This window comes from Triticum urartu, chromosome 7A, assembly GCF_056163025.1.
Source record: "Triticum urartu cultivar PI428250 chromosome 7A, HENAU_Tu73, whole genome shotgun sequence".
In the NCBI taxonomy this organism is placed as follows: Eukaryota; Viridiplantae; Streptophyta; class Magnoliopsida; order Poales; family Poaceae; genus Triticum; species Triticum urartu.
In genome coordinates, this window is record NC_141879.1 from 745133274 (window position 1) to 745159334 (window position 26061).

Here is a 26061-nt window from a genome sequence, read left to right on the forward strand (position 1 = left end):
ACCCGGTGGGTGGAGGCGGGGCTGTCGGGGCCGGGGCGGCGGCGGAACCAGAAGAGGAAGCAGTCGACGAGGAAGGTGTCGAAGAAGGCCACCACCGCCCTCACGAGCGCCTCCGCACACCCGCACATAGAGCTCCTCGAAGGAGAGACTTCGACACGGTGCTTGGCGGGCTAGATCTTGGGGATGCGCTTCCGTCGCCGCCCCTTCCTGTGCGCCCGCGCAGCGGCGATCCGCCCTCCCTGCCTAGGGTAGGGGCCGCGGCCGGTTGGTCTGGCCGGAGAGGATGAAGGTCTGGAGCGAGGGGAGCGTCGGGGAGAGGAAGGGAGGGGGTTGGGGTGGCGATGCGGTGAGGAAGGGCGTGGGGGAGGCCATGGATGCTGATGGAAGGGCGCGGGGGATGCCATGGATGGGCGCGGGGGTGGCGATGCGGTGAGGAAGGGCTCGCCGGTGGAGCTGATGGGGAGGCGGTGGCGGCGGCGATCTGGAAGGGGAAGGGAGGAGGGGTTTGCGGTGGGGTGGAGATGGGTAGGGGTTTGCGGTGGGGAATGGGTGGGTGGATGGATGGATGGATGTGGGATGAGGAGATGGATGGATGGATATGTGCCATGTCATCGATCCATGGCACAAACGTCTCCACCAATCAGAATTAAGCGCATGTAATTGTATTTCTTCTTTAGTTTCTCTTATATATTTTCTCATAAATGTAAAGAATATATCAAATATTTACTGCAAAATGGCACCATTTCATTTTTCAAAAATATTAGACCATATTTATGTCCAATTAACCAGATGATTGTGTGTTAAAAACTTTTCATCAACCTCCCATCAAATTGACAAATTTTTGCCGATTCAGCAGGAAACAGGTCAAATTTGAACTACCCCCATCACACAATTTGCTATTTATTTTTTCCAAAAATCATTTTTAGATACAAAAGTATCTATTTAATAAGAGAAAGACCAAAAGTTTTCGTAGATTCAACCACTAGCTAGGAACGGTCATGCCCGTCGTTTTGACCGCATTTTGAAACGGGTATGAAAAATTCAAAAAAAAATAAAAATTTGGAAAACCTTTGCATTGTGTCATTATATGATAATTATTTTGAAAAAGTGTTCTCAGAAATGAGCTATCCTATGTGGAGATCAATGACTTTCAAGCCAAATGATCAATCTTATGCTCATATTCATGGCATAGTTTGTTCAAATGATCTGATATTGTGCACAAGGATGCATATTGGAATGACAAACAATTTTACCTAAGGAAATTTTCATTTTGTTTGGACGAAAAAATAATTTTCCATTTTCTGAGTGACAAAAATGGGTTTTTTTGTGAAGAACCTACCAAATATTTGCTGCAAAATTAGACCAAATCAATTTTCTAAAATACTAGGCTATATTTAATGCACAACTGACAAAATGGTTGGGTGTAAAAAGTTTTGATCCACCTCTCGTGAAAAAGACAATTTTCCGCCGATTCAGTTGGAAGCGGGTCAAATTTGAACTGTAGCTGCCTTCTAATTTGCTCTTTATTTTTTCCAAAAATCATTTTTAGGTACATAAGTATCTATGTAATCAGAGAAACACCAAAAAAATCCAAGATTCAACAACTAGCTAGGAACGGTCATTCCCGCCGTTTTGACCGCATTTTGAAATAGGCATAAAAAATTCAAAAAAATCAAAAAATTGGGAAGCCTTCGCATTGTATCATTATATGTGGCCAAGTTCCCAGGAAAAATAATAAACTTGTAATATGGCAATTATTTTTAAAAAGTGTTCTCAGAAACGAGCTATCACGTGTGGAGATCAATGGCTTTCAAGCCAAATGATCAATCTTATGGCCACATTGATGGCATAGTTTGTTCATATGATCTCATATTGTGCACAAGGGTGAATATTGGAATGGCAAACAATCTGGCCTAAGGAAGTTTTCATTTTCTTTGGACAAAAAAACCATTTTCCATTTTTCGAGTGCCCAAAAGGAGGTTTTTTTGCGAAGAACCTACCAAAAAATTGTTGCAAAATTGGACCAAATTATTTTTCTAAAATACTGGGACATATTTAATGCAAAATTGACCAAATGGTTGGGTGTACAAAGTTTTGATCCACCTCTCGTGAAAAAGACAAATTTCCGCTGATTCAGTAGGAAGCGGGTTAAATTTGAACTGCAGCTGCATCATAGTTTGCTATTTATTTTTTACAAAAATCATTTCTCGGTACATAAGTACCAATTTAATCAGAGAAACACCAAAAAAATTCCAAGATTCAACCACTAGCTAGGAACGGTCATTCCCGCCGTTTTGACCGCATTTTAAAACGGGCATAACAAATTCAAAAAAAATCAAAAAATTGGGAAACCTTTGCATTGTTTCATTATATGTGGCCAAGTTCCCAAGAAAAATAATAAACTTGTAATACGGCAATTATTTTTAAAAAGTGTTCTCAGAAACGAGCTATCACGTGTGGAGATCAATGGCTTTCAAGCCAAATGATCAATCTTATGGCCACATTCATGGCATAGTTTGTTCAAATGATCTCATATTGTGCACAAGGGTGCATATTGGAATGGTAAACAATGTTGCCTAAGGAAGTTTTCATTTTCTTTGGACGAAAAAACCATTTTCCATTTTTCGAGTGCCCGAAAGGAGGGTTTTTTTGTGAAGGAACTACCAAATAATTGTTGCAAAATTGGACCAAATCATTTTTATAAAATACTAGGCCATATTTAATTCACAATTGACAAAATGGTTGGGTGTAAAACTTTTCGATCCACCACTCGTGAAAAAGACAAATTTCCGCCGATTCAGTTGGAAGTGGGTCAAATTTGAACTGCAGCTGCCTCATAGTTTGCTATTTATTTTTTCCAAAAATCATTTCTAGTTACATAAGGACCTATTTAATCATAAATACATGGTTTGGTGGCGATACGTCGAGGTTTGGGCGGTGGCCGAGGGCCCCAACTCTAGAGCGCGTAAACTCGCATGCTCGTCGCGTGGTCACCGCGTGACCGTAATGTTGCCATGTGTTCTGGGCGGCCTAGGCATGTCTAGTGGGTTGGGCACTCCCCAGGTTGGTGCTAGGAAGAAAATTACAATATAAGATTCTGACGAGGAGACCGATCGATGCTCAAACATGAATTAGCAGCCAAGTGTTTGATTAGCGGTACGGGAAATGCACATGGCCAATGGGCGTGAGTTTTGGCTGAGGATGATCATCTACTAAGGAGAATGTCTTCACAAATTTTGAGCTCAAAAGGAGGATCCTAGGTGGTACTTGCTTTGCAAAGTACCACGCTGGACAAAAATATGAATGTTGAAGCTGGGCTCAAAATAAGGAATGGAGTGAGCTGAAATTTTGTGGAGGATGGTTATTTGGGCATAGGAAAGCATTGTAGAAAATTGATACCATTTGGACATGCCAAAGTAGTACTTCCTTCACAATGCTCTTATATGGACAGAAACTTGGGAAAACTAGTGAGAGAGATTGGATGAATGAAATGAGCTCAAAATTGGTGCAGGTAAGTTACTTAGGTATGGTCATGCGCTGGTAAATTATCAGATCATTTGGGTAAGCCTAGCTAGTACTTAGTTCACAAAGCTTCTCTCGAGGTAGAAACTTTGGAAATTTCCCGAGAAAGATTTACTAGGAAAATTGAGCTGAATATTATCATGTGGCAATGATTTGGGTATGGAAGAGTGCCCGAAAAGTTTGAGGGTAATAGGAGGGGTCTATATAACACTTGCTTTGCAACGTGCCAATTTGGCCATAAAATATAAATTGAACCTGGGCTCACATAGATGATTTGACTGAGCTGCAATTTGGAGGAGGGTGATAATTTGGGCATATGAAGGAACTGTATAAATTTCATGTCATTTAGAGATATAAAAAAGGTACTTCCTTCACAATTCTTCTAGGAGGACAAAAACTTTGGAAATTTGCCGAAGAAGATTTGCTAGGCAAATGGAGCTGAATTTTGTTATGCGTTAATGATTTGGATAGGAAAGAGTGCCCAAAAATTCCGAGGGCAATCAAGAATATATAAATAGCACTTCCTTCATAAAGTGTTGTTGTGAACAGAATAGGAAAATGAATATTGTTGAATTAGTTTTGAACTAGGCAAGGAAGGATTTTTACATATTTGATGAAGATATGCCCCAAAGAATTTATGAGATTTTTTTTTGGAATTTTGGGAATGATAGAAATATAGGTTGCTTCACAACCTAGGGCAAAAACTGCCACATGGACATGACACATAGGCAAAACTGATGAGATGGCGCCTAGTCATCACAACCCACCACAATCTACAAGGCTATGACCATCTATATTGGTCATTAACAACTAGAAATAAGGCAGCGGACTAGCACTGTTTGCTTTGTGGCCATTTCGTATAAGGAAATTACGACCTTTCTGAGCAAATGGTCGCAATGGTTTAGGGTTTGCAGCCCCCTGAACAGCTTTTGACCAATTGGTATAAAATGGTCATAAATTTATGACCAATTCTTCGAGGGTCACTAACAGAAGGTCATAAGTTGATATATTTCTTGTAGTGGAACCAGGGCACAATCGCAATAGTTCTCCTGGTGCCGCCTTAGCCGATGGAGCGGCACGTAAGGCAGCAAAACACAGGAGCCGGGAAAACCCAACATTTGACCAAAGACATGATTCGGAGCTGATGCATATAAGGCCAAACTCGCGACGCCGAACACTCCCTAAGGTATTCGGTCTTTATGGTGTAAACCGGGTCTAAACAATAACCTTTGTAATAAGCCCCTGGTGTCCAGGTACGTGCATTATCCTGGCGTGGCCACATGCCAAGACGTCAGCATCCTTCTCAGTTGTACTGAGAATCCGAGGGATGTAAATCAACAAGAGACAGTAAAAAAGGTTTACACAGGGTTTTAATCTACAAAGAATCTTTGGAACGGGTCCCTGCTGCACGTCTGCGCCTGTGTCTCCGTTGTGCCGTAACCTGGACGGGTGTAGCACGATAGTCATCTGAAAAAGAGAGGAACTTAACTGAAAATTTGCCATGCAAAAGTTAATTAAACAATATATAGTTGAAAATGAGTAAAGGTGAGCCTTATTGCCACTTTTGCGCGCGCGTTGAGCCCCTTGTATTGTAATAGGGGTATAGCCGTCAAACCTGTATTAATTACATATAGCTGAGCCGGACTCGTCTAGCCGTGTCCGTGGTCTTAATGACCTGTCAAATGCTTGAGTTGGTGAGGCCGTTTAGTGTGCGGCGGCCAAGGCGGCTGCACCGTCTTCGGCGCACAAGGAGCGCTCAATATTTCCATTTACTGTAATGATGCTGCGTGGACCGGGCATCTTGAGCTTAAGGGAAGTGTAATGTGGTATTGCGTTAAAGCGAGCGAAAGCTTCGCGTCCGAGTAGTGCTTGATAACCACTTTGGAACGGAGCGACGTGGAAAGTTAAATTTTCGCTGCGGAAGTTATCGGGGAAGCCGAATATAACCTCTAGTAGCAGGGAGCCCTGCAGTGAGCCTCCGGGCCTGGCGTTACTCCTTTAAAGGTAGCATTGCTGCGGCAAATTTTTGTTGGGTCTATCCCCATTTTGCGGACTGTGTCCTGATATATCAGACTTAAACTGCTGCTGCCGTCCATCAGGACTCGGGTGAAGTGGTATCCGTCAATTATTGGATCTAAGACCAAGGCAGCCCATCCTGCACGTCGGATACTTGCCGAGGAATCCCGATGGTCGAAGGTGATCGGTTGGGACGACCAATGGCAGAGCTCCGCGGTGATAGGCCCTGGGGCATGTTCCTCGAAAGGTGCCGCTTTGTTTCTCCCTTTTATCACGTGTAACACGTTGACTATTTGGACTTCTGGTGGGAATTTCTTCTGTTCCCCTGTGCTTTTCTTGTGAGGCTCGTCCTCATCTTCACTTGGTGTATCCTGCCCCTTGTGTTCGGCGTTGAGCTTGCCGGACTGTTTGAAGACCCAACATTCTCTGTGTGTATGATTTGCAGGTTTATCAGGGGTGCTATGGATCTGACATATTTGGTCCAGAATTTTGTTTAGGCTGGACAGTTCGTCTCTGTTGCCTTTGGAGGGCGGCTTCTGCTGGCCTGGTCGAGAGCTTCTAAATCCGACGTTTACTGCCGTGCTCTTCGGGTTGTCTTCTTTATTCTGGCGCTTATTCTTGCCGCGTCGTGATTTTCCGTTTCCATCCCTGACTTCGGATGTACTTGGCTCGCTGGTGCTGCATCGGGCTAACCAGCTGTCCTCGCCCGCGCAAAAACGGGTCATGAGGCTTGTTAATGCTGCCATTATTCTCGGCTTTTCTTGACCGAGGTGTCTGGCAAGCCATTCGTCTCGAACGCTATGCTTGAAGGCTGCTAAGGCTTCGGCGTCCGGACAGTCAACTATTTGGTTCTTTTTAGTGAGGAACCTATTCCAAAGTTTTCGGGCTGACTCACCGGGCTGTTGAGTTATATGACTTAAATCGTCTGCATCCGGTGGGCGGACATATGTCCCTTGAAAATTTGCCCGAAAGGCGTCTTCGAGCTCTTCCCAGCTTCCGATGGAGTTTTCGGGGAGGCTTTTAAGCCAGTGCCGAGCTGGCCCTTTGAGCTTGAGGCGTAAGTACTTGATGGCGTGGAGATCGTCTCCTCGAGCCATATGGATGTGGAGGATGTAGTCCTCAACCCAGACCCCAGGGTTTGTTGTTCCGTCGTACGCCTCTATGTTTACGGGTTTGAATCCCTCTGGAAATTCTTGATCCAACACCTCGTCGGTGAAATATAGAGGGTGTGCAGCACCCCTGTATTTGGGTGTACCATGGTGTTCGGAAGTCTGTTATATTGCATTGTATGTTGGAGCGCGCTTGCGTGGGCCATAGATGGATCTGCGTGCGCCGTCCTTTTGATGCAAGCCCTTACGCGGATCGCGTACTGGTTTATGTGCGGCGTCGTTTGCCGCTTTATGTTGGCAATGAGATCGTCTATCCGACCAGATGGCCATTTTATTTTTTAATTATGGAGGATCTAAGGCCTCCTCATCAAATTTAGGTAGCAACTTTCGCTTCGGATAGCTCTTGGTGTGGCGATTACTGCCGTACTTCGTTGCAGTGTTGAGTACTTCACTCCATTTGATTTTGAGTGTGTCTTGTGCAGCCTTGAGCCTTTGCTTCTATTTTTTTAGGATCCTTGCCGTGGCAACAAGCCTTTGGTGGGCGTTATGTTGCTCCTGGCGCCTGTCCGGTGTGGTGTCGTCCGGACTGTTATCTTCGACGGAGTCGGGTTGTTCGGTTTGATTCCCCGTGTTGCCCTGGTCGGGCGATGGTGCACCCTGCTCTATCGCTGGGTCTATATTATTGTTATTTCTGCCGAGGCGGGATTTGGAGCGGCGTTTACGTCGCCGCTTTGACTGCTTCTCGAGGGAACAACCCTTCGCTGCGTCTTTCCGTTCCTCGTCGTTGTTTTCTCTGGGTGTGTCCACTATGTATACGTCATGTGACGAAGTGGGCGTCCAGTGCCCTGTGGGCAGTGGTTCCTCTTCGCATCCCGCATCGTCGTCCATACCGTCGATGTCTTCGGAGTCGAAGTCGAGAATGTCGGTTAAGTCATCGAAAGTGGCTACTAAGTGGGTGGTGGGTGGGCGGAGAATTTCTTCGTCATCCGCATCCCAATCCTGCCAGACGTAGTTCGGCCAGGACTCTCCTGACAAGGAGAGAGACCTTAATGAGTTCAGTATGTCGCCAAAGGGCGAGTGCTGAAAAACATCCGCGCAGGTAAACTCCATGGTCGGCGCCCAATCGGATTCGATAGGAACGGGCGCAGGTGGTTCGGAGTCCGTGGCCGGAGAAGGATCCGGCAGTTTGGCAACACGGCTCTCGTGAAGGGTAAGGTCGATATTCGGCTCGATCGCCGCTGAGGATACGGCCTCCGTGGCGGGGTCTATCAACCCGTCCATGGATGGCGCAACTGGCTCCGAATTGAGGGTCGGAGCGGCTGCCGGTGCGATTTCTCGAACACTGTCCGATGGTATAGCTAGATCGTACTCATCGTGACCGCGTGGCGCACAAGGCAGGGGCTCGAATTCGTCGAAGATCAAGTCTCCGCGGACATCGGCCGTGTAGTTTAAACTTCCAAACCTGACCTGGTGGCCAGAGGCGTAACTTCCGATCTGCTCCAGATGGCCAAGCGAGTTGGCCCGCAGTGCGAAGCCGCCAAACACAAAGATCTGTTCGGGGAGAAAAGTCTCACCCTGGACTGCATCGCTATCGATAATCGTAGGAGCCATCAACCCTAACGTCGACGACACAGAGGAACTCTCAATGGAAGCACCAATGTTGGTGTCAAAATCGACGGATCTCGGGTAGGGGGTCCCGAACTGTGCATCTAAGGCGGATGGTAACAGGAGGCAGGGGACACGATGTTTTACCCAGGTTCAGGCCCTCTTGATGGAGGTAAAACCCTACGTCCTGCTTGATTTATTCTTGATGATAAGGGTATTACAAGAGTTGATCTACCACGAGATCGGAGAGGCTAAACCCTAGAAGCTAGCCTATGGTATGATTGTATGTTGTCCTACGGACTAAAACCCTCCGGTTTATATAGACACTGGAAGGGGCTAGGGTTACATAAGGTCGGTTACAAAGGAGGAGATATACATATCCGTATTGCCTAGCTTGCCTTCCACGCCAAGTAGAGTCCTATCCGGACGCGAGACAAAGTCTTCAATCTTGTATCTTCATAGTCCAATAGTCCGGCTGTCCGGAGACCCCCTAATCCAGGACTCCCTCAGTGTGCACTATAAGAGGTGGCGTGTGAGAGCAGTTTTACAATTTCAAACCATGAGCTGTTATGACGCCACACTTGGCAAACCTAAAAGAGATCTTGATCCTCAACAAGAACAAGCTTTTCACAAAACTGATAACCGATTTAAGGCTACTCACTTGAGTGCTCTTGGTGAGAACATAGTTGATGCTTATTCATCATTTGATAATGGCAAAGATTTTTGAGACGCACTCGAGGCCAAGTTTGGGGTCTCAGATGGCGACACTGAGCTGTATATCATGGAACAATTCTATGACTACAGAATGATTGATGAGCGTTTCGTTGTGGCCAAGCTCATGAGATACAGTCATTTGCTAGAGAACTTGAGTACTTCAGTTATATGTTACATGAAAAGTTTGTTTACGGAGGCATTATCACCAAGCTTCCTCCCTTGTGGAGGAACTTTGCTACCTCTCTGAAACATAAAAGACAACAGTTTCCATTCCGGATCTCATTGGTACTCTTGATGTGGAAGAAAAGGTGAGATCAAAAGACACACGTGCTTGAGGTATTGAGAGAGGTTCTAGTGCCAATATGGTATAGAAGAAAGACTTACAACCCCATAAGCTCAAGAAGACAAAAATCAATTGCGGACCCCACTCCACGCCGTCCATCAGAATTGTCACACAGCGACGTCGGGGCGGAGGCTGCCAAGGCAATGCGGCGTATATCCAATGGGAGGCGGCTCAGACGAGGTCACCGGGCGGCCGGGGAGAGGCGACCAACGACCGAGGAGATGAAGCATGAGTGCGGGTCGGGCCCGTCGACGGACAAGAGAAACGAGAAGAGCATGCTCATCCATGCCGGTGTCGACGTGTTCGGAGGCCGTGGGGATCCAGATCTTGCAACAAGCTAGTTATTGCGGCGGCAAAAATTGCAACAATGGTCCAGTTGCAAAGCTAGACTGTGGAAAAAGGATACTTCCGAACCATCTAATTAAAGAAACATCTGACGGCCATAAAGGCGATGGATGGGCGCACAAAGATGTACATGTATAGTAGAATTTTGTTCAAGTCCAGCTCATTTTTTATTTTTTGGGTTCATGTAGCTAGCGACTCAGATGTCATGAAAATCAATCTCTGTGAAGTAGCATTGCATTCAGAGATGATACTCTTCTCTTCAAGGGGACGAGGCTCTTAGTACTCCTGTCCAATGCTGGTGGAATCGTCTTCTCTCCTAGACCTTGATTTATTTGCTAGCTAGCTGCAATGCAATCTCCCAGGAACCAAGGCAGGCAGGCAGGCGCCTCCAGCATTTGGTCTCGTGGAATAAGTTCGATCGTTTGGAAAACATATCAGATATAGGGCATTTGGTCTAGTGGTATGATTCTCGCTTAGGGTGCGAGAGGTCCCGAGTTAAATTCTCGGAATGCCCCGATTTTTATTTCTCTCTATTCTTTTTTACATTCTTTACATATAGTAGATTTAGTTTTACCATTCTTACATGTACATCGAAATTTCTAGCATGTAGCTAGCGATCAAATGTCATGAAAACCAATATATGTGAACTACTATTTAATTCTGAAATATATACTATTAGATGTAAAGAAAAAGAACAGGTGTATACAGTTACTGTCTATCAAGCTGGAAAAATATTGTTGGACGCCTTACCAATCAGAGTAATGGCATGGAGTTGGACGCCTTAGCATTGCTCATACATTATCTGTTGTAGATGGAGCCACACAACCCTGGGGACTGAACCTCCGGCGACGGAGAATAATGGCATGGAGTTGATGCAAGAAGATATAGAACCGCCACTGGCGGAAAGTAGCGACGTTGATCCACTGCATGAGAGGACTCTCTGAATGAAACCTACAAAAACAAAGCTGATGTAAGTTCATACCATACCTTGATGAACCTGACGTGGCTGTTCTTAGCTCTAAGTTGACACACATCTAAGTTCCATGGGAATAAAATAGAAGCTCCCGAAGGAGAAACAGAAATTGTTAGTAGACATTAGTTTTGGGACTAATCCCCCTCTAGCCTTTGTGCGCATTAGTTTTCGGACTTCGTAGGTTAGTATGAATGTTTCCCAGACCAGTGATGCTCTGTGTCCCATGACAGGAACCCTTGGCTCCAAAAGAGGGGGAGAAGCCTGGAGATGGAGGTGAGAAGGGTGGAAGCAAACCAAGCAAAGTGGAGCTGTCGGAGGAGCAGAAGGCATGCATGGAGGCTAACCGGATCAAGGCGCTCGCGCATCCCACTCGCAGCCTGCTACCGAAACTACCATGACATAGGCTGAGTCAATCTGCCTTGGATGTTAGGCTGTGTAGCATACCATATTGGGTTTTATTCAAGGGTCAAGATAGTGTTTTTTCAACTTGACTGCAAAAGGCTCCAGGGAACGTGCTCTTTGCTTCAGTGATTGATTGTTTGTAGAAAAGGTTGTGGAAGTTGGTTTACCCTTTGTGACTCAAATCTACATTGGTGCTTGTGTTTGTAGCCTTTTGAACATGGAGTTTCTATGCATATCGACATAGGACCTGACTCTTCACCTCAAATTTGAGTCCATTTGTGTGATAAACCTGATGCTCTGAAATTTCTGGAAAAGAAGGTTTCTGGAATTCAGATGCTCCGAAAGTTGATGCTTTCAGGCATCAGGTTTGCATGATACCAGCCTCTGGTTCTATGTAATGGGACCATCTATTTGCCAACAAAAGCATCCATGCTCAGTGCTAGAGATGAACAAACCCATCCACTCATCTAGAGAAAATCTAGTACTGGCACATGAGAATATAACCAAAGTCAGCACCACTAGCCTAGCCAATCTTCCAACACAAACAACATTACGAGTCTTGGACGTCATTGTCAGGTAAAGCCAACTTGCTGATACCATATCCTGCTTACATACATATGACACTTAACACGGACATATCAAACTACATCAGCACCATCTTGAACATCCGCCATCCAACTCCAGGTGTATGGTCCAGGTCCAAGCAAGATCAAGGCCAGCGAGCTCAGATCTGCATACATGTATTTAGTTAGAAATGTTTAGCAACTGCAGTTGATGAGACGGGAATCTTTCCCATCCCATTTTCTTAGGAAGGGGCCATGTGCTAAATAGCAGAGTACAATATAGCTCAAGAACAAAGGGCCGCAAGCTGCCGTAGTATATTGCAGCTTGGAAATATACACAAGAACTTAGCAGACCATAACAAACGAACCCTCTCTATTCTTGAAAACATAACATGGTAAATAACGAGTGCCCATAAATACAGGACTCAAGGCCTTCAAACATCAACTCACTGGTTACGCAACATACTTATTTTGAACATTGCCGTTGAATTAAATGAACAATATGTAGTGGAGTAAGTGCTAAGTATGACTAACAATGTACTTACTACACAAAGATGCAAGCGTGAAAGCCATTATCTCCTAATATATGGAGCAACAAAGATTAGCTTTCCAAACTAGTGTGTACTAATCTCTCTTTTCAATTAACCTTCTCAAGCACATACAGTTGTTAAACATGCATGCAGAATCAAACCATGACCTGTCCTAGCTAGTTTGAAAAGGTAGTCAAGCCCAATAGAACAATAATCAATTTTCTATATAACCACGGGAGTAGAAATTTGAAGCAACTGCTCAGTTGATGCAATGAGAATCTTTCCTATCTGCTAAATTGCAGAGTACAACACAGCTTAAGAACAAAGGCGCACAAGCTGTTTATTCGTGCTTCCCAAGAAACCCAGAGCCATCTTATTGCAGTTTGGAAGCAATATAAATAAATAAAAATAGCAGATCATAACATGTGAACTCTATGCTTTTGAAAACACCACATGGCAAATAAATAGTACTCAAATATCAGCTTACAGGTTGTGCAACGTTCTTGTTTTGAACACCATCGTTCTGTTGAATGAATGGTGTGAAATTGATAAGTATGACCAAAGATGTACTCCCACTGTAAACTAATATAAGACGTTTAAGATCGCTAAATATAAAGAAGCAAGCGTGAAAGCCATTTTCTCTCATAAGATACGGAGCAAAAGATATTAGCTTTCCAAAGTATAGTATGTAATCTTTTTTTCGCTAAACTAGTCAATCACAAACAATTATTAAATATGTGTGCAGAATAAAACCATGAATTGGCTAACCTCTCCTAGCTAGATTGACAAGGTAGTCAAGCCCAATAGAATAATAATTAATTCTCTGTATAACCATGCGGGCAGAACAAGCTAAGCATGCACCCAAACCCAATGGCAACATAAATGAAATAATTAGGCTTACCAGTTGATCAGATAGTTGGTTCCGATAACAGCGGTGGGAAGCTAAAGTATGGGAGGGTACATGTGCGGTTGAAGTACTTCTCTGTCTTTGTACAGACTTTGGTAATTCCATATGTCTTGACCTCCATTGAGTAGCAATCCACGTTGACATTCTCAACAGGAATATCTTCTAGAGTGCCCCGGAAGAACAAGAATCCCTCAGCTGCACCCACTGTGGAAATGGAATAGTCATGATACTGCCGAGGCAGCTGTATGACCTTCTCAAGCTTCCATTCCTGCGAATTATTCTGCAAAGAGGTATGATAGAGGGCAAAGGATCCGTGTTGACGGACAAGAGAAAACATATCAAGGGTTCCTTCTCGGCCCAAAACAACAGCATTTGGGCGCCGGCGATCAAAGCTCTGGTCAGGCAGACCTCTGAGCTCCATATGGTAACCGGTGAGAAGGTCGACAGTGGAAAACCTCATGGTGCGTGTGTCCAGCACCATCAAATGGTCACTCCATCGATAAGGCTCTGTCCAGTAGAAGCATCCGCGCACGCAGTCAGAACAGGGCATGTGCTCCAAAGAAGGGGAAATGGGAGGCTCGACCATAGACCACTGCATAGTTGTGGACGGGAAGACAAAGAGGACGAGCTTTGTGTGGTATTTTGCTATGCATATCACCTTGAAGTGTTCCTCCTCGCCGTCCTCGCTGGTGTTGGGAGCGAGCACAGGCTCGAATTCCCGAAGGTAATCTTGCAGCTAGACGGCGAGCTCCTCGGGTATGGTTGGAAGCAGCACGTATCTGCTGGACAGGGGGTCACAGACGGCGAGGTGGAACTCGGCGGCGTTGCAATGCTCCCGTTCGGTCCAGGTGGGGCGGCCACGCGGGCCGAGCTCACCGAAATCCATGAGGATGCTTACTTCGTAGCCGTCTTCCATGTAGCAGCATATGCGCATGGCGCGTGGGTGGAGGGAGACCCAATCGAGGAGGACGCGGCTGTCGCGGACATCGCGGGGGCGCCAGCGGGGCCCTTCCCCGTCAGCTTGGACGCCCCGCGGGATGTAGGAGGTAGAAGAAACGACGGGCGGGACGAAGGAGAAATCGGCGGCGCAGGGGGCAAGGGCGCCGGCGAGCGGAGCGGAGGGGTGCGGCGCCTGGGCGGGGTGGAATCCGGCCGCGTCCATGAAGCCGAGGAGGGAGGCCGGTGGAGCGCGCGGAAGCGGCGGCGGAAGGCGCGGCCTTTGATGACGCGACGGAAGGAGGTGCAGGCGGCGGAGGCGCGGGCGACCGCGTCCGGGGTGGGCAGGCGGAGGAAGATCTCCTCCAGGAGGTCGTCGGGGATGGGGATGGAGACCAGCGGCGGCGGCGACGCCATGGCGGCCGTGGTGGAGAAAGGGAATTGAGGGTTTGGGATGCTGGGAGTGACGAGTGAGCGAGTGGGGAGTGTGGGATGTACGACACCTCCTAAGAAGCCATAAAGCTTGGAAAATTGTACTACTGCTGTAGCTTCTTTTTTTTCGCGATGTTACTACTACTGTAGTTTAGTAAATCTTCAAAACATTTGAAATGAAATTGTACTAGTTTTCTTTTTGCGAAATAAATGAAATTGTAATTTAAAGCCTCCTTTTTACATTAAAAAAACTCATTTCAAGTTTGTTTACACACTATATCTCTGCTAAAGTGAAATCTCATTAAAAATATACTTACACATTTGAACTGTAAAGTGTAGTTTAAAACCCCATAATTCTCGGCTCCATAAAAGTTAGTTTTACATAAAGCATTTCGTTACGGGCGGAACCCTAAATCGTAATGTCGCCTCCACTCCTACCCCCACCACTCCCCTTGTCGCCAAATGGGACGCTATTGGGCTAAGACCCTGCGGCGGGGCTTTTTTCCTTTCCCGTCAGCGGGAGCTTGTGGTGGGGGAGGCTTGGCCCCCTTTGGTTGCACGGTGCGGCGTCCTCTGGTGACTCGACGGCTTCCCTAGTAGCGGTTTTGATGGGTGGTTGCTTTTGCGTCCGTCTACTTGGAGTTGCAGCATCGGCAGCATACAAGGGCCTCGACCCGAAGTCCTCACTAACGTGTTGAGCTCGCCATCACGCAACAACATCATGTCAGCCTTTGGTAGTGGTTTCTGCGGTAGCGTAGCCATAGTGAGATGGTAGATCCGACTGAGTTCCGGCTAGATCCTGCTTATTAGCAGATGACATGCACCAGTGCCTCCGTTAGCTGCCCGGCGGTGGGTGGTCTACGATGCTGCCCGCTGTTGTTGCTGGCGTTCAGGTGCAAAGGTGGTCTCTCTATGGTGATGGTATGGTCATCACGTAGGGTTGTGCGTGTTGGGGAACGTAGCAGAAATTCAAAATTTTCCTACGTGTCACCAAGATCTATCTATGGAGAAACCAGCAACGAGGGAAGGAGAGTGCATCTACATACCCTTGTAGATCGCTAAGCGGAAGCGTTCAAGAGAACGGGGTTGAAGGAGTTGTACTCGTCGTGATCCAAATCACCGGAGATCCTAGTGCCGAACGGACGGCACCTCCGCGTTCAACACACGTACAGCCCGACGACGTCTCCCATGCCTTGATCCAGCAAGGAGAGAGGGAGAGGTTGAGGAAGACTCCATCCAACAGCAGCACAACGGCGTGGTGGTGGTGGAGGAGCGTGGTGATCCAGCAGGGCTTCGCCAAGCATTGCGAGATATGAGGAGAAAGAGAGGGATAGGGCTGCGCCAAGAAAGAGAGGAACTCATCTATGTTGCAACCCTCATAACCTCAAGTATATATAGGGGAGAGGGAAGGGGTGCGCCCCACCTAGGGTTCCACCTAGGGGTGGCGGCCAGCCCCCAATCCCATCTATGGGTGGCGGCCAAGTGGAGGGGAGAGGGGGAGGCGCACCAGGGTGGGCCTTAGGGCCCATCTGCCCTAGGGTTTGCCCCCTTCCCCTCTTCCTTGCGCCTTGGGCCTTGGTGGGGGGGCGCACCAGCCCACCTGGGGCTGGTCCCCTCCCACACTTGGCCCATGCAACCCTCCGGGGCTTGTGGCCCCACTTGGTGGACCCCCGGGACCCTCCCGGTGGTCCCGGTACGTTGCCGATAAACCCCGAAACTTTTCCGGTGACCAAAACAGGACTTCCCATATATAAATCTTTACCTCCGGACCATTCCGGAACTCCTCGTGACGTCCGGGATCTCATCCGGGACTCTGAACAACATTCAGTAACCACATACAAACTTCCTTTATAACCCTAGCGTCATCGAACCTTAAGTGTGTAGACCCTACGGGTTCGGGAGACATGCAGACATGACCGAGATGACTCTTCGGTCAATAACCAACAGCGGGATCTGGATACCCATGTTGGCTCCCACATGTTCCACGATGATCTCATCGGATGAACCACGATGTCAAGGACTTAATCAATCCCGTATGCAATTCCCTTTGTCCATCGGTACGATACTTGCCCGAGATTCGATCGTCGGTATCCCGATACCTTGTTCGATCTCATTACCGGCAAGTCTCTTTACGCGTTCCGTAACACATCATCCCGTGATCAACTCCTTGGTCACATTGTGCACATTATGATGATGTCCTACCGAGTGGGCCCAGAGATACCTCTCCGTTTACACGGAGTGACAAATCCCAGTCTCAATTCGTGCCAACCCAACAGACACTTTCGGAGATACCTGTAGTGTACCTTTATAGCCACCCAGTTACGTTGTGACGTTTGGCACACCCAAAGCACTCCTATGGTATTCGGGAGTTGCACAATCTCATGGTCTAAGGAAATGATACTTGACATTAGAAAAGCTTTAGCATGCGAACTACATGATCTTGTGCTAGGCTTAGGATTGGGTCTCGTCCATCACATCCTTCTCCTAATGATGTGATCCCGTTATCAATGACATCCAATGTCCATGGTCAGGAAACCGTAACCATCTATTGATAAACGAGCTAGTCAACTAGAGGCTTACTAGGGACATGGTGTTGTCTATGTATCCACACATGTATCTGAGTTTCCTAGCAATACAATTCTAGCATGGATAATAAACGATTATCATGAACAAGGAAATATAATAATAATCAATTTATTATTGCCTCTAGGGCATATTTCCAACAGTCTCCCACTTGCACTAGAGTCAATAATCCAGTTCACATCGATATGTGATTAACACTCAAGGTCGCATCCCCATGTGACTAACACCCAAAGAGTTTACTAGAGTGAACAATCTAGTTCACATTACCATGTGATTAACACTCGATGAGTTCTGGGTTTGATCATGTTATGCTTGTGAGAGATGTTATAGTCAACGGGTCTGAATCTTTCAGATCCGTGTGTGCTTTACAAATCTCTTTGTCATCTCCCAGATGCAGCTACCACGTTCTATTTGGAGCTATTCCAAATAACTGTTCTACTATACGAATCCAGTTTACTACTTAGAATAATCTGGATCAGTGTCAAAGTTTGCATCGGCGTAACCCTTTACGACAAACTCTTTTACCACCTCCATAATCGAGAAAATTCCTTAGTCCACTAGTTACTAAGGATAACTTTGACCACTGTCCTGTGATCCATTCTTGGATCACTCTTGTACCCCTTGACTGACTCATGGCAAGGCACACTTCAGGTGCGGTACACAGCATAGCATACTGTAGAGCCTACGTCTTAAGCATAGGGGACGACCTTCGTCCTTTCTCTCTCTTCTGCCGTGGTCGAGCTTTAAGTCTTAACTTCATACCTTACAACTCAGGCAAGAACTCCTTCTTTGACTAATCCATCTTGAACACCTTCAAGATCATGTCAAGGTATGTGCTCATTTGAAAATACCATTAAGCATTTTGATCTATCCTTATAGATCTTGATGCTCAATGTTCAAGTAGCTTAATCCAGGCTTTCCATTGAAAAACACTTTCCAAATAACCCTATATGCTTTCCAGAAATTCTACGTCATTTCTGATCAACAATATGTCAACAACATATATTCATCAGAAATTCTATAGTGCTCCCACTCACTTCTTTGGAAATACAAGTTTCTTATAAACTTTGTATAAACCCAAAATCTTTGATCATCATCAAAGCATACATTCCAACTCCGAGATGCTTACTCCAGTCCCTAGAAGGATTGCTGGAGCTTTGCATACTTATTAGCATCTTTCAGGATTGACAAAACCTTCCGGTTGTATCACATACAACCTTTCCTCAAGAAAATCGTCGAGGAAACAATGTTTTGACATCCTATCTGCAAGATTTCATAAATAATGCAGTAATCGCTAACATAAATCCAACAGACTCTTAGCATCGCTACGAGTGAGAAAGTCTCATCGTAGTCAACTCCTTGAACTTGTCGGAAAACATCTTAATGACAAGTCGAGCTATCTTAATGGTGATACTTACCATCATTGTCCGTCTTCCTTTTAAAATCCATATGTACCTAACAGCCTTATGACCATCAAGTAGTTCTTCCAAAGTTTACACTTTGTTTTCATATATGGATCCTCTCTCAGATTATATGGCCTCGAGCCATTTATCGGAATCCAGGCCCACCACCGCTTCTCCATAGCTCGTAGGTTCATTGTTGTCTAGCAACATGACTTCCAAGACAGGATTACGTACCACTCTGAAGTAGCACGCATCCTTGTCATCCCACGAGGTTTGGTAGTGACTTGATCTGAAGTTTCATGATCACTATCATAAGCTTCCACTTCAATTGGTGTATGTGCCACTGGAACAACTTCCTGTGCCCTGCCACACACTAGTTGAAGGGACGGTTTAATAACCTCATCAAGTCTCCACCATCCTCCCACTCAATTCTTTCGAGAGAAACTTTTCCTCGAGAAAGGACCCGATTCTAGAAACAATCCCTTATTGCTTTCGGATCCGAGACAGGAGGTCTACCCAACTGTTTTGGGTGTCCTATGAAGATGCATCTATCCGCTTTGGGTTCGAGCTTATCAGCCTGAAACTTTTTCACATAAGCGTCGCAACCCCAAACTTTTAAGAAATGACAGCTTAGGTTTCTCTAAACCATAGTTCATACGGTGTCATCTCATCGGAATTACGTGTTGCCCCTTTTAAAGTGGATGTGGTTGTCTCTAATGCCTAACCCATAAACTATCATGGTAATTCGATAAGAGACATCATGGTATGCATCATATCTAATAGGGTGCAGTTATGATGTACGGACACACCATCACACTATGGTGTTCCAGGCTGTATTAGTTGTGAAACAATTTCCACAATGTCTTAATTCTGTGCCAAACTCGTAATTCAGATATTCATCTCTATGATCATATCATAGATATTTTATCCTCTTGTCACGACGATCTTTCAACTTCACCCTGAAATTACTTGAACCTTTCAATAATTCAGACTCGTGATTTATCAAGTAAATGTACTCAACATCTACTCAAATCATCTGTGAAGAAAGAACATAACGATATCCACTACACGCCTCAGCACTCATTGGACTGCACACATCAAAATGTATTACTTCCAACAAGTTGCTTTCTAGTTCCATTTTACTGAAAGCGAGGCTTTCAGTCATCTTGCCCATGTGGTATGATTTGCATGTCTCAAGTGATTCAAAATCAAGTGAGTCCAAACGGTCCATTTGCATGGAGTTTCTTCATGCATATACACCAATAGACATGGTTCGCATGTCTCAAACTTTTCAAAACGAGTGAGCCCAAAGATCCATCAACATGGAGCTTCTTCATGCGTTTTATACCGATATGACTTACGTGGTAGTGCCACAAGTAGGTGGTACTATCATTACTATCTTATATCTTTTGGCATGAACATGTGTATCACTACGATCGAGATTCAATAAACCATTCATTTTAGGTGCAAGACCATTGAAGGTATTATTCAAATAAACAGAGTAACCATTATTCTCCTTAAATGAATAACCGTATTGCGATAGACATAATCCAATCATGTCTATGCTCAACGCAAACACCAAATAACAATTATTTAGGTTTAACACCAATCTCGATGGTAGAGGGAGCGTGCGATGCTTGATCATATCAACATTGGAAACACTTCCAACACATATCGTCAGCTCACCTTTAGCTAGTCTCCGTTTATTCTGTAGCTTTTATTTCGAGTTACTAACACTTAGCAACCGAACCGGTATCTAATACCTTGGTGCTACTAGGAGTACTAGTAAAGTACACATTAACACAATGTATATCCAATATACTTCTATCGACCTTGCCAGCCTTCTCATCTACCAAGTATCTAGGGTAATTCTGCTCTAGTGGCTGTTCCCCTTATTACAGAAGCACTTAGTCTCGGGTTTGGGTTCAACCTTGGGTTTCTTCACTAGAGCAGCAGCTGATTTGCCGTTTCATGAGTATCCCTTCTTGCCCTTGCCCTTCTTGAAACTAGTGGTTTCACCAACCATCAACAATTGATGCTCCTTCTTGATTTCTACTTTTATGGTGTCAAACATCGCGAATATCTCAAGGATCATCATATATGTCCCTGATATATTATAGTTCATCACGAAGCTCTAGCAGCTTGGTGGCAATGACTTCGGAGAAACATCACTATCTCATTTGGAAGATCAACTCCCACTCGATTCAAATGATTGTTGTACTTAGACAATCTGAGCACAAGCTCAACAATTGAGCTTTTCTCCCTTAGTTTGCGGGCTAAGAAAATCGTCGAAGGTCTTATACCTCTTGACGTGGGCACGAGCCTGAAATCCCAATTTCAGCCCCCAAAACATCCCATATGTTTCACGACGTTTAAAAACGTCTTCGGTGCCTCAACTCTAAACCGTTTAACTGAACTATCACGTAGTTATCAAAACGTGTATGTCAGATGTTCGCAACATCCACAGACGATGTTCAAGGTTCAGCACACTGAGCGGTGCATCAAGGACATAGGCCTTCTATGAAGCAATGGGGACAATCCTCAGTTTACGGACCTAGTCCGCATAATTGCTACTATCAACTTTCAACTAAATTTTCTCTAGGAACATATCTAAACAGTAGAACTGAAGCGCGAGATACGACATAATTTGCGAAGACCTTTTTGACTATGTTCAGGATAATTAAGTTCATCTTATGAACTCCCACTCAGATAGACATCCCTCTAGTCATCTAAGTGATTACATGATCCGAGTCAACTAGGCCGTGTCCGATCATCACGTGAGACGGACTAGTCAACATCGGTGAACATCTTCATGTTGATTGTATCTTCTATACGACTCATGCTCGACCTTTCGGTCTCTTGTGTTCCGAGGCCATGTCTGTACATGCTAGGCTCGTCAAGTTAACCTAAGTGTTTCGCATGTGTTCCGAGGCCATGTCTGTACATGCTAGGCTCGTCAACACCCGTTGTATTCGAACGTAAGAATCTATCACACCCGATCATCACGTGGTGCTTCGAAACGACGAACTTTCGCAACGGTGCACAGTTAGGGGGAACACCTTCTTGAAATTTTAATGAGGGATCATCTTATTTACTACCGTCGTTCTAAGACAATAAGATGTATAAACATGATAAACATCACATGCAATCAAATAATAGTGACATGATATGGCTAATATCATATAGCTCCTTTGATTTCCATCTTGGGGCTCCATGATCATCTTATCACCGGCATGACACCATGATCTCCATCATCGTGTCTTCATGAAGTTGTCTCGCCAACTATTACTTCTACCACTACAGCTAACGGTTAGCAATAAAGTAAAGTAATTACATGACGTTTATGTTGACACGCAGGTCATAAATAAATTAAGACAACTCCTATGGCTCCTACCGGTTGTCATACTCATCGACATGCAAGTCGTGATTCCTATTATAAGAACATGATCAATCTCATACATCACATATCATTCATCACATTCTTCTTGGCCATATCACATCACATAGCATACCTTGCAAAAACAAGTTAGACGTCCTCTAATTTTTGTTTGCATGTTTTACGTGGCTGCTATGGATTTCTAGCAAGAACGTTTCTTACCTACGCAAAACCACAACGTGATATGCCAATTGCTATTTACCCTTCATAAAGACCCTTTTCATCGAATCCGATCCGATTAAAGTGGGAGAGACAGACACCCGCCAGCCACCTTATGCAACTAGTGCATGTTAGTCGGTGGAACCGGTCTCACGTAAGCGTATGTGTAAGGTTGGTCCGGGCCGCTTCATCCCACAATGCCGCCGAATCAAGATTGGACTAGTAACGGTAAGCATATTGAACAAAATCAACGCCCACAACTACTTTGTGTTCTACTCGTGCATAGAATCTACGCAATAGACCTAGCTCATGATGCCACTGTTGGGGAACGTAGCAGAAATTCAAAATTTTCCTACGTGTCACCAAGATCTATCTATGGAGAAACCAGCAACGAGGGAAGGAGAGTGCATCTACATACCCTTGTAGATCGCTAAGCGGAAGCGTTCAAGAGAACGGGGTTGAAGGAGTCGTACTCGTCGTGATCCAAATCACCGGAGATCCTAGTGCCGAACGGATGGCACCTCCGCGTTCAACACACGTACAGCCCGACGACGTCTCCCATGCCTTGATCCAGCAAGGAGAGAGGGAGAGGTTGAGGAAGACTCCATCCAACAGCAGCACAACGGCGTGGTGGTGGTGGAGGAGCGTGGTGATCCAGCAGGGCTTCGCCAAGCATTGCGAGATATGAGGAGAAAGAGAGGGATAGGGCTGCGCCAAGAAAGAGAGGAACTCATCTATGTTGCAACCCTCATAACCTCAAGTATATATAGGGGAGAGGGAAGGGGTGCGCCCCACCTAGGGTTCCACCTAGGGGCGGCGGCCAGCCCCCAATCCCATCTATGGGTGGCGGCCAAGTGGAGGGGAGAGGGGGAGGCGCACCAGGGTGGGCCTTAGGGCCCATCTGCCCTAGGGTTTGCCCCCTTCCCCTCTTCCTTGCGCCTTGGGCCTTGGTGGGGGGGCGCACCAGCCCACCTGGGGCTGGTCCCCTCCCACACTTGGCCCATGCAGCCCTCCGGGGCTTGTGGCCCCACTTGGTGGACCCCCGGGACCCTTCCGGTGGTCCCGGTACGTTACCGATAAACCCCGAAACTTTTCCAGTGACCAAAACAGGACTTCCCATATATAAATCTTTACCTCCGGACCATTCCGGAACTCCTCCTGACGTCCGGGATCTCATCCGGGACTCTGAACAACATTCAGTAACCACATACAAACTTCCTTTATAACCCTAGCGTCATCGAACCTTAAGTGTGTAGACCCTACGGGTTCGGGAGACATGCAGACATGACCGAGACGACTCTTCGGTCAATAACCAACAGCGGGATCTGGATACCCATGTTGGCTCCCACATGTTCCGCGATGATCTCATCGGATGAACCATGATGTCAAGGACTTAATCAATCCCGTATGCAATTCCCTTTGTCCATCGGTACGATACTTGCCCGAGATTCGATCGTCGGTATCCCGATACCTTGTTCGATCTCGTTACCGGCAAGTCTCTTTACTCATTCCGTAACACATCATCCCGTGATCAACTCCTTGGTCACATTGTGCAAATTATGATGATGTCCTACCGAGTGGGCCCAGAGATACCTCTCCGTTTACACGGAGTGACAAATTCCAGTCTCGATTCATGCCAACCCAACAGACACTTTCGGAGATACCTATAGTGTACCTTTATAGCCACCCAGTTACGTTGTGACGTTTGGCACACCCAAAGCACTCCTACGGTATTCGGGAGTTGCACAATCTCATGGTCTAAGGAAATGATACTTGACATTAGAAAAGCTTTAGCATACGAACTACATGATCTTGTGCTAGGCTTAGGATTGGGTCTCGTCCATCACATCATTCTCCTAATGATGTGATCCCGTTATCAATGACATCCAATGTCCATGGTCAGGAAACCGTAACCATCTATTGATAAACGAGCTAGTCAACTAGAGGCTTACTAGGGACATGGTGTTGTCTATGTATCCACACATGTATCTGAGTTTCCTATCAATACAATTCTAACATGGATAATAAACGATTATCATGAACAAGGAAATATAATGATAATCAATTTATTATTGCCTCTAGGGCATATTTCCAACAGTGTGGGCCAAGGACAGATGCGTGAGATTGGTAGTCGAGATTCTCTAGGAGAAAGCCCGCCTGGATATTATCGGCGGTAGTGGTGGCGGCCGCCAGCGTCACTGTTGGAAGTGCATTTATTCTTGAATGGTGTTTTGGTGTGATGACAATATGGTTAATAAAACTAATGATGGTTGCTAAAGTTTATATCAGTTCCTTGGTTCCTCGAAGGTTATTTTGAAGGAGATGGTTGACCCAACCCCCCCCCCCCCCCTTCAAAAAAAGGAAAAGGCGCCGTTCATCAACAACACATAGTTAAGAGGGATCGAGATGCTTGAATGAAGAGTATAAGATCTTGCTAAACTTGTACACCATGAACCCTATACCTACCACCTGAAAATATCTACAAAACCCATCACCTAAGTGTCCATGATCAATCTACCCAGTTCCCACGTGTTCCAGCATTCGCTCTCCGGACACCCGGTGCACATGGTCCTCCTGTACACATGTGTGCACGGGGCAAAATAAAGTGCATTTCATTTTCACTGGTACAAATGGAGCACTTGTAGCAGGGTTGTTTGACTAGTGAAAAAAAGGAACTATCATCTAAAAAGTTAAGGGATTTAAGACAGTATTTATTATCGGCTTTAGAGTTATAGCAATATCAAATGAGATTAAACTACCGATGAGAGATTGTAACTAGCACCGAGGTTCCAATGTTTCAAATGTAACTGTCAACCAAGTTACTTGTTTGACATATAAGTTGGTCCAAGGATAATTTTTCAAATGCTAGCTTGATTTATAATTTTAAAATACAAGATAATTTTTATTTGAATTCATGGTCAATATTTTTTCCATACACACTTTTAACATTTTCAAATGGTTGGTTAATATTTTTTAATATACGGTCAACATTTTTTCTATACACATTCAACAATTTCAAATGCTTGACTAACATTTTATCAAATACAATTCTAATTTTTTTTAATACATGGTTAACATTTTTCTATACAGACTTAACATTTTTAAATGCTTGATTAACATTTTCAGATACAATATTAAAAAATTTAAAATTCTTGATTAACATTTTTTTAAATGCATGGTCAACATTTTTCACACATTGTACTTTTTGTGTGTATATTTCTTGTATACATGAGAAACATTTTCTCTATATGCATTTAATAATTTTCAATTGCCTTGTTAACATTTTTTAAATCTTTTACGTAAAGTATTATTTGCAATATGTTTATTTAGAATATTTGGAAGTACAAATAAACAAAAATATAAAAGGAAAGCAAAAAAAATGTTTAAAAACAAGAAATGAGGCTATGGCCTCCCGCGCACCTGGGCCGACCATCTCGCGCCTCTTCAGGTGAAGCTTCCCTCCTCGGTCTCGCTAGAATCTAGGTATAGCATCTAAAAAGAGCAGCGGATGTCTGAGTTTGTGTCTTTCTGTCAGGCGGAGGACCTTGCCAATCTGATCAAGCTTTATGTGCGCAAGGTTTTCAACTTGCTGGACGCGTCACTCTTCATCTATCTCCAGGGCTCTGAGACGGCATACTTGCTGCTTTATGTCGACAACATTATCTTGCCAGCATGTATAGCTGGTCTTCTTAGTCAGCTCATTGCCCGTCTCCGCGCTGAGTTCGCCATCAAGGACTTGGGTCCTTTGCACTAATTCCTCGGTGTTGAGGTGGTGCGACATCCGGATGGCTTCTTTCTTCACTAGCGGAAGTACGCTCATGAGCTCCTGGATCGTGCTGGCATGCTTAACTGCAAGCCCGCCGCTACACCTGTTGATACGAAGGTTAAGCTCTCTGCCACGGATGGTTCTCCTACTTCGGATGCTGCCTTTTACCGGTCTATTGTTGAATCTCTTCAGTACCTCACTCTGACTCGACCGGAGATCCAGTATGCCGTCCAGCAAGTGGGTCTCCACATGCATGCTCCTCAGGACATTCATTGAGCCACTATCAAGCGGATTCTCCGCTATGTTTGTGGCACTAT

The 26061-nt window shown here is 45.3% G+C and overlaps 1 non-coding gene and 1 pseudogene across 1 annotated transcript; one reads left to right on the forward strand and one right to left on the reverse strand.

Annotated features, from left to right (window-relative positions):
- Positions 1–10097: 10097 nt before the first annotated feature.
- TRNAP-AGG (transfer RNA proline (anticodon AGG)) lies at positions 10098–10169 on the forward strand. The gene has a single exon. It is a non-coding gene; the product is annotated as a tRNA-Pro (tRNA).
- A 2861-nt stretch (positions 10170–13030) lies between these two features.
- LOC125527883 (uncharacterized) lies at positions 13031–14382 on the reverse strand (annotated as a pseudogene).
- Positions 14383–26061: the final 11679 nt, after the last annotated feature.